Source organism: Medicago truncatula, chromosome 1 (assembly GCF_003473485.1).
Source record: "Medicago truncatula cultivar Jemalong A17 chromosome 1, MtrunA17r5.0-ANR, whole genome shotgun sequence".
NCBI lineage: Eukaryota > Viridiplantae > Streptophyta > Magnoliopsida > Fabales > Fabaceae > Medicago > Medicago truncatula.
The window spans coordinates 8,286,652-8,297,391 of NC_053042.1; positions in this window are offsets into that span (position 1 = coordinate 8,286,652).

The window sequence follows — 10,740 nt, forward strand, 5'->3', positions numbered from 1 at the left end:
GCAAGTGTCCATGTATTCAATGAAAGTTTCTGGAACATGAATTATTTGAAAATTGAGAATCCAAGATTGTCGAAGGATAACTTTGTTTATGAAATGGTTTCAAGAGAAATGAAATCAAGTCAATATGCAAATGAAAAAGGTGAGAAAAGGAGAGGCACTGGTCCTTTGGAAGATCATCCAAGTAACTCATTTTATGGTGGTCCTAAATTCTTGTGCATGAATTGGTATATACATGGTTGCATACAAGAGCTGGTTGGTATCATTCAAAAGATTGATAATGTTGATTCTTTGAAAGGATCTAAAATAATTCTACAACAGGTCCAAGAGTTGGTATATTATTCAAACCAGCCATCTATGCATTTCACTCAATGGGATCCAGGAGGGTCGTCTCTTGTTCACTGGAGGAGTCAACAATGTTTGGGAAGCTCTTTAATGAGAACTCGAGGTGCAAACAACTTTATTGAGCTGGGTCTCCCTAATTTTTAAATTTTTTTAATTTTTTTTATATATAATGTATTGTAAATTTTTTAATTCTAGGCTCTGTTTGATAAAATTAGCGGATAGCTGATAACTTTTAGCTGATAGCTGATGACTGATAGTTGATAGCTGATGACTGATGACTGATAGTTGATAAGCTAAATGAAGTGTTTGATAAAAATAACGGTTCAACTAGCTGATAAATATAAAATGACATAAAGGATATTATTAATTCATAATAATATTTAAGTATTTGTAATTTCGTAATCGAAATTTTTCTTTAAAAAATATTTTAAATTTATTAATTTAATCTATCCTTTGTATTATATATTAAATTAAATTAAATTTTATTTTAAATTTATTTTCATTTAATTGTTTCTACTTTATAAAACGATTCAATGTAACAATAAACAAATACCGGAAAATATTATTATTATTATTATTATTATTATTATGCATGATAAATGGACGTAAAGTAATTTCATTTAGATGAAAATAACGAAAAGTATAATTTCATTAAAATGTAACACAACTAATGCTATATTTTTGGATTATTAATTAGAGAATAAAGAAAATTACTACTGAAAGTATATTGTTGGGTCAATTTTTTTTTTTTAAGGTGTAATGCATAAAGAAAATTACAAGGAAAGACAAGAGAATAAAGAAAATAACACTAATAGAGTAATGACATTTTTTTTTTTGAAGAAATAGAGAAATGACATATTGTTCCGAAAAAAACGAAGGTATATTTTTTTGTAAAAAAAAAACAGGCTAGCTGGTATATATATACAAGGGCTCTCCCCCAAAAAAAGGGATAGTAGTATTTATTACATAACATATTATAATAAATTGTAATGGATAAAAATGGAATTTAAATGAAATATTAAGGGTAAAAATGGAAGAAAAAGTGAGAAGCTATAAGCTATAAATTCAAACGCTATTTGGAATAGTTTTTGAAAAATAGCTTATAAGCTCGTGAAATAAGCTATAAGCTCGTTGTAAAAAACCGTTACCAAACAGAGCTTTTTTTGTCAGACGAGCTTATAAGCTATCCGCTATAAGCTATAAGCTAGCTTCTTGGCTTTACCAAACAGAGCCTTAATATATACCAATACCAATATCAAGACAACTTTTATTCATTCAATGATATTTCAAAGAGTTTTCTCAATTTCTGGTGGATTCCAGAACCCTATTTTCATAAGTTTGTCGTTTGCAAACTTGTCTCTATTCAATCTTGGTTTAGCACTAGCTAGCCTACGCATCCGACTGCGTAATAAGTAGTATGGCGAATGAATGGTGTGAGTTATGTACATGACCGACCCAACAGATTAAGAGGCCTAAAGCAAAAATATTTTTTTTAAAAAAAAATATTTATACAAAATCAATTTTGTTAAGACCAAAATTTGAATTCGACCGAGAGTAATTGATGCCTTTTTGGTAATCAGGTAAGTTGTGCAAATGTCTGTACTTTATCTGTCATATAATATACTTATAACCAAATTAATTTTAGAGGTTTTGTTTTTCACCTAAAATTTTGAGGCCTAAAGCACTTGCTTGGGTTGCTTGGCCCTTAGGCCGGCCCTGATTGTGTGAGATTATTGACAACCATTATGATTAGGCAAATAAAGAGTTTTCTTCTTCTACGAGGAGATTGGCTCTGAGCTAGATTGAGATTCATTCTTTTCTACACATTGATCTTCTTCATCTATTGAATACATTCTATTTTCCATCGTCTTATCTCTTTCTTTACTTAATTTATGTTTCTCCATCAATTTGCCTTCTACGGTTTATCTTTCATTTGGTTGTGTAAGAGATTTTTCTTAAGGAAAATTCTACGGTGAAGTCATAAAAATGACCTTTTTAGTGAAGTTAACACTATAACATCAAAAATGTAATGAGTAACACCACACCGTTACAATGGCATCAAAAGTTCAGTTCTCATAGTATCATCAATTCATCATATTAACAAGACTACACTTAATCTCATTTTATCCTACCTTGTTATAAGCGTAACACCCCACAAAGTGTAACACTTAAAACTATCACATAATATCATCAACTCTGTTTGCATGTTAAAGATTCCAACGATAAAATAGTACATGTAAGTCCAAGATGTTGCAAGCATTACTAGATGAATTATATTGATCATTAATCAGTAATCAACAATTTAAAAATGAAATCAAACATTAAAATCAAAATTAACTTTTTCAAAAAAGTCAGTTTTCTGACTGTACCGTAGAAGCTCCCCTTTTCTCAATTCCATTCAATAAACACATTATTTCCATAGTTCGTGATTTTATGGGTTATATGAAATCGCATTTAATAGTAGCAATAACTGCCTAAACACATGCCATTAAAAAAAAGCTTATTAGAAATTATGATTGGACCTAATATAATTAGAGCTGTCAAATGGGCCGGCCCGGCCCAACCCGATTTGGGCCCGACTATAGAAATGGGTCAGCCCGACCCGGCCCGTTTATGATTGGGCCGTGAATTCTAGAGCCCGGCCCGACATGGCCCGTTTATATTTTATTTTTAAAATTTATTCACTTTTTTTTTTATGTATTTTCTTATGTATTAGTTACTCGTCATTATTTTTTTGCTAAAATATGATTGGATGGACATAAAAATATAAATAATTTTTACATTAACATTGAATAATAATTAAACTCTAGATTATTCTTTCAATTAAATCAAATTAATAATTTATAAACTTTAAAATTTTAAAACTGTAAGTTAAATTCATCCATATTTATTAAGTTTATTTATTTAAATATTTTTTTGCTAATAAATTTTAAATTAGTTGATAATTTTTTAAAAAAATATGTTGTTTTTTAACAAAAATAAAATGAAATATGGGCTAATGGGCCGGCCCAAAGCTCGGTGGGCCAGCCTGGCCTAGCCCAACTTTTGTATGGCCAAAATGGGCTTGGGCCGAAAAAGCCCAAGTGCGTTTTTTGTTAGTTTTTTAGGCCCGGCCCAAAAATATGGGCCAATGTGCCGGCCCATGAGCCCGGCCCATTTTTTACAGCTCTAAATATAATCCCACAAAATCGGTTTTTGAGGACTACCCATCACTTATGAATACGTTCATGTCATTTGTTATCTAATGTGAGGCTCTTTAACACACGCCCTCACACCCAACACTATTGGGCTTGGTGCATGGATATAAATAGTGGGTGACTCGATAACGAAAACCTAATAACTTGTGGCCAAACACCACATTAGAAATCGCAGTTGAGCCTAATACAACTTCAGAAAACCGATTTGTGAGATGAGGACTGCCTCCATTCTAAATATTTGTTTAGCCCATCTCTTATCCAATGTTGTGAGGCAAAAGCTGCCCCCACTTATGAACAAGGATAAACACTTGTTTAGATCATCTACTTTCCAATACGAGACGCTTTAACACCACTTGAAGAATTTTTTAAGGAAACTTATAATGACATAAAATATTACGTGGAACCTATTTCGTAGTTTTTCAAAATGCTGCATTGAAGAAAATTGATTGATGCTTATTAAATACTATTATAAAATGAATGATATGGACAATGAGACCTACTTGAACACCTGAAATGAGGTGCTAGCTATGGCTGGCTCTAAGTGCATAACTCAAAGGGAATGTCTTCAATAACTGAAAGTAAATGGGAATGAAAATTCTAGAACTTAAAAAATTAGGGAGAAATCTAAAAACTAAAAATAAACAAAATCACAAAAGTACGCCAATAATTTATACATTATATTTTTATGTAAATACATAATTCAGCCATTCAAAACAAAATTCGATATAAATATAATTACTATATAAATCTGCCTAAAAAAAATTACTACAAATAAAAACTTCTTAATATTAGCAACAAATTTGTCCCTTATGGGAGCCATCACCTAAAACTTATTATTCTCCTTCATCCACCTAACGTTGTTTGGGATCAACTTTTAACACCAAATCATCACTCCAAATCGTTACATGATTTTTACATCTATTTTAGTTTTGTTTTTCATGATTTCGTCGTATTAGTACGACGTTATTTTATTCGTCGTCTTTTCAAGTGTTTGTTCGGTTCAGATTGTCTGATCAGATTCGATCCCGTGCATATCTAATTAATGACTTTGGCGTCGTCAACGATGCAGATCTAGAGGCATGAGTATTTCGGAGATTTGAATATAGTCAAATTTGCAGGCTTTTATACTTTGTCGTTTTATGTTATTAACTTAGATGTTGAGTTTGTTCACAGACTCATCTTGTTATTAGCGAATTTATGTTGTCTAAATGTACTATATCAATTAAAATAAATGAATATCGTATATTTTTATTTTTTTTTCTAAAAAATTACTGCAAATATTCTTAACATTAATTTTCCAAACTAAAACAACAAAAAAAGTTTTTCAAGATTTAGATCCTAAATATAGCAAAAAAGCCAAAATAATAAAAATAAAAAATAAAAATATGCTAACATATACCCTAAGAGTGTGTTTGGATGAGGGAATGTTTTGAGGGAATGTAATGTTTTGAGGGAATTGAAATACTTTGATGTGAATTCCATTGTTTGGATGATAATTTAAAGAATTTTCAAAATGATGGAAATTTATGAAGTATTTTGTTCAAGTTAAATTTAGAGAATTTCAAATGACACCTAAAAGGTAAGAATTTTAAAATTCTTCATTGTTATAATTTTTCAAATTTTGCATTTTGGTCCTCAAATTTCCCAAAATTTTCAATTTGACCCCAATAAATTTTCAAAAAATTTGCAAATTGACCCCTCAAAATTTTCAAAAATTATAATTTGACTCCTCAAAATTTTTGAAATTTGCAAATTGACCCCTAATTTCATTTTTCAAATTTGGCACAAAAAAATTAAAATTTAGAAAAGTTGCCCAAAAATTATGACAATATTTTTTAGTTTATTTCTCCATCCAAACAATAATATTAAGGAATGAAAGCAATTTAATTGATTCATTTGAATTACCTAAAATTCTAAATTCTTCAAAATTTCTCAATTACTCCATCCAAACACACTCTTAAAGGAATTTTTTCAATCTCAATTATTTGACTTGCATAACTTGACTTTGTTGTATGAAGGTTTCGTTTATTGATTGCAGCAAGACCAGCCTTTGATTGCTCCAGCTTGCTAGTCCAAAATTCAACCCACTTATTTAGAAACCTATGTTCCTTACACAGTTGATTTTCATGATCTTCCAACTTAACCAAAGAACTAACATCATCGTGTAGATTATTAACAAATAATTTTTCTATTGAATCAAGCCACGAACCTTGAAAAGAAAATTGACGTAGATCATTCACCATATACTTTACCTCAGAATTCCTTTTTTTGTCAAGTATTATATCTAACACCTTTTCATCCTTAATCAGACGTAATAAATCGGCTAGGCGATTATAAGCTATACTTGTTGCAAGATCTGATAAAGATTTGTTTTGAAGACGTCTATGATTCAAATCTTGCGAGATAAATTCCAACACTAGAGCTGCATCATCTTCAATTTTCGGCCATTGCAAAAGAGAATAACAATTGCAGCCGCCACACTTTGTGTAATATATAGCCCCTACCTAGGTTATATTCTTTATTGAAAAGATTGATTTGCCTTTCTACAAAAAACAAATATTAATAATTTTTTTTCTTTTCGTAATACTTTCATAGTTTCCATGAATAGATTTTTATCATTTATAGTGTTTTGGATTTGTTTTCAATATATAGTAGTTCGGATTTGTTTTCAAAATTATCAATAGAAAAAAAATAGATTTTTATCAAGAATTTTTCTAATTACACCCTGTTTAATCCTGATTGTACCCTAAAATGATAAAATTACCGTAATCAAAGACAATGTTGATAAAGTTTTGAATGAGTAAGTTGTAAACTGTTTTTAGTTCTTCATATATATATATATATATATATATATATATATATATATATATATATATATATATATATATATATATATATTAGTTTATTTATAATAAAGCATAGTGGTACAAGTTATATGTTTGTCTTTACATTTTAACTGCTAAATGTTGCAGACAACATGCCCTGTAACTCAATTAATAGAAAAGGTCAAAAGTAACAATTCTTAGTCTCAATTATGTCGGACCAAAGGTTAGAAAATTGCTTTCAATCTATCCATATAATAAGAATCAACCATCCAATTCCAAGAGCTTAAGTTATTTAGTGAAGGCACATTTTATATTACTCTCAGGTGATAGACTCGACCCGCTGCTGCAATGCATTTTCTATTTTGTCTCTAGACGAAGTGGCAAGCATCACCCAAAACTGACAGCTATAAGGTGCCGGGTTCGAAACAAGCTGAGCTAAACCTTTTAGACTAGAACTCTTGCAGCATTGTAATAACAATTTGTTTTTTAATTGTAAACTACTGTTTTTAACTAACAACCCAATTAAATTGAGTGTTGCGGTTTTCTCCACCTTGGATCTAATCATGTTATGTTGGTTTCAAACAATTATATATGTCAATTTGTTTCAATATGACTCAATGTAATGCACTTTCCTTATTTTTTCCATTTGTTTTTGCAGTACGAATATCAAGTCAATGCCACCAGTTCCTGTTAGTTTGAAGGACATCAACATACTTCTAAGAACAAATTAAGATATGTTCACTGAAGATTTGAAATTGACCCAACATTTATCATATGTTCATTCCTTCGTATCAGTATGAATATTTTATTAGTACTATTTTTGGATTGAGTTTATGGAATGCAGATAATAATTTGAACTTAGTTTTGTTTATTGTCTCGAAATTTTTGCTCTACATTTTGTTTCGTATGTTGTTACAAATTGATGTGTGATTTTGTATGGAACAAAAACCCCGGATTTAGTCATGCTTGTAATAATTGAAATAAAGCATAGAACTTCTTAGATAATTATCTAAAGAAACTTATTATCTGATCTTCAAATTGGAAGCTAGTCATTTCTTCAATCTACAATGGTCCTCATTGCTGTGGGCTTTGTTTGTTGCTAAGATTATACTTCACAACTACTTCTATGTAATAATAATTGAGCACAAGCCATGTTGGGTTGCCAATGCTTGAAAATGTAGTATATGACTTGAGTATTGGAAAAACATTACTCTTTTAATCCCTTTTCTGTTTAGGTAAATAAGAGTGGCATTTGTTTATGTTTATGTATATGTTTTTTTTTTTTTTTTTTTTTTTTGTGAAACGTTTCTGTTTTGTTTTGAGAAGAAGGATTCAATTGTTTGATTACATATTTAAGCATGTACATGTGAGTAAGCATGTACGATCAGGTATTGTATAATTTGTATCCTAAGTTCTAAGAATTGCTCTATAGTTAGATTCATAAATTCTCAAACGAGATGGTAGTTTTTGAGAAAATCTTCCGTTTTGAATGTAGGTGATTTATTTGGAATGAAGGATATTTTAATTAATTAAGAAAGATTTAGTTGGTTTGAGAAATAATGGACTTCAAAGGTCCATCCCAAAATCAATTTCTTTCATTCTTCATTTATACATGTTATGGGTGCTCAAGCTGCATCCCGAAAGAGAGTTGGATCCTCTCCATTTCTGAAAAAAAGAAACTGAAAGATCCATTACTATAGTTTTGTGTGTATAAATCAACATAAATGCTTAATAAATATCAAATATTTGTCCCCGTGAGTATAATTTAGTTTGGCAGAGACATGGATTATTATATGCAGGGGTTGGGATTCGAACCCTGAACACCTCATTTATTCACCTTGTAAAAAGTGAATTCTCACTAGGCTATTTGACAAAAAAAATTATCAAATGTTTTAGAAATATGTGCTATTATAAACACAAAACTATAGTAATGGATCTTTCACGTTACCGGTTATCAACTTCTTTAGCTCGTGTGTTTTTTGGATCCTTAGTTTGGTATTGAATGCTCTTATCTCACCCTAATACTTATACACTCCTCTCACTTGACATGTTCATATATGGGATGAGATGAGATCAAATGACACCAAATTGTCAAATTGTTGATTTCAAGTGGGAGTGATTATGCTCGTATCAACTATGGATCTGTTCAATATTTGATTTATAAAAGATGTGACATATATTTTCAATGCCTTAATATTTAGGATGGAGATATGGTGTCCCGACCTCTTCGATCAATAGCTCATTATTGCGTGTGACGCTCGCCCGACAAATAAAAACTAAAAAACACTCAAAGTACTAGAATATAACATGAAAAACGAAAAAACTAAAGAAAAACCAAGATCGTTGTTTAATAATCATTTTATAATACATAGACTTCTCAAACACCCCACAAATTCAATACACACACTCAAAATGAATATCTGAACTAAATCTAACAATACTCCAAGACAAAAATATATAAATAATTGAAAAGAAGAAATTTAGATATAAACTTGAGTGTATAATTTAACGAAGAAGAACTTGAGTGTGTGTAGCATTGACCTCCCTCTTCCTTGAACATATCAAACAAAATGAGAGTTGTTTTAGGATGTTTCAATCAATTTCAGTAAGAAATAACCTCATTTTCAAAATTAGTGAATAATAAATACGTAAAAGTGTTTTGTCGCATATGAGTTCATTTAGCTTTACTCAAACTTGTTGCAATCCAATGTAAATTCAAGAGTCTAGACAAAAATGAATAATTTTTTTGCATTATTATACTGTAATTGCTATTTTTTTTATGAACATTTCCATTACTATATATAAACATAAAACTTTGACCACAAATAATTAGAATTATAAAAACTAGCATACAAGATAGAAATTAAAATATACTCCCTCCGTCCCTGAATAAGTGACCTATTTATAAAAAATATTTGTTCCTCAATACTTAACCTTCTTAGATTTTTAAGCAAAATTTGACAAATTTACCCCTTATAAATACTTTTTGTGGTCCCCATGTTAAAGTTTGTAGTGAAATAAAGAAAGTAATCATTACTTAAAAGTGAAAAAGTTTTAAAATAATGACAAGGGCAACTCAGTAAAAATATCACTCTTTTTTTTTTCATCTTTACACTTTTCTTAATCTGTGTGAAATGGTCAAATAAATCACTTATTCAGAGACCGAGGGAGAAGTAATATTTTCCATCAAAAAGTAGATCAATTTAAGTAATGCAAGCCAAAAATATCCAAAAGGATATGCAATAAATCAATCTCCACGTCTTTTTATGATTTCCACATTATTCAACTTGATGGACACGTTACAACTAGCCAACTGTACCTATTATATGGCTAACGACTTGCAACTAATTGCACCAACCATCTTTATGATCAGAAGATTAGTCAAAACAAACTTTATTATGATCGGAAAAGGTGAATTCATTTGTCATTACAATGTTATGTTTTAGGCTTAATTACACTTTTGATCCTCACATTTTGATCAACTCACGAAAATGATTCTACATCTTTTAAATCGAATAAAATCGTCTCTAAACTATATGTTTTTTTTTGCAGTTTTAGTCCTATCTCCCTATTTCTAACTCCAGAAACGCACAGAAATGACAGTTTTAGTCCAACTACATATGCTCAACCATGAAATAAACAAGAAATAAAGCATGTGGGTACAATGAATCTACTTTATTCAACACACTAACCTAATTTCTGAGACATGTTACATACCTCAAACATGTCTTAGAAATTAAGGTTTTTTTTTTAGTTGTACGCTGAACAAAGTAGATTCCTTGTACCCACATGCTTTATTCTTTGTTTATTTCATGATTGAACATAGGTGGTTGGACTAAAACTGTCATTTCTGTGCGTTTCTGGAGTTGGAAATAGGGGGATATGACTAAAACTGCAAAAAACATATAGTTTAGGGACGATTTTGTTCGATTTAAAAGAGGTATAACCATTTTCGTGAATAGGTCAAAATGCGAGAACCAAAAATGTAATTAAACCTATGCTTTAACCATTGTAAGCCTGCTGCACCGTGACTCTTTTTGACCACGCAACGGTGGTTAGAGGATATGGTGTCGTTGAGAAGTCAAAGACGATTCAAAAGTAAGAGAGAAAATAAAATCTTTTTACACAACTAAATATATATAGGCCCAAAAAGAATTTTAAAAAGACCTTTTTTATATTTTTTTATTAGTAAGTTTCTATGTATTTAAAGTGTCCCCGATTATAGGGTCATTTGATATCAACCACATCACAACTCTCAAGACTATTTAAGAAATTGACCTCTGTACTTACACATGATTTTATATATACATCAAACTAGAACCAACTTCTATTCGTATATAACCTTAATTAACAAAAATATTAAGGACAAATTTGGA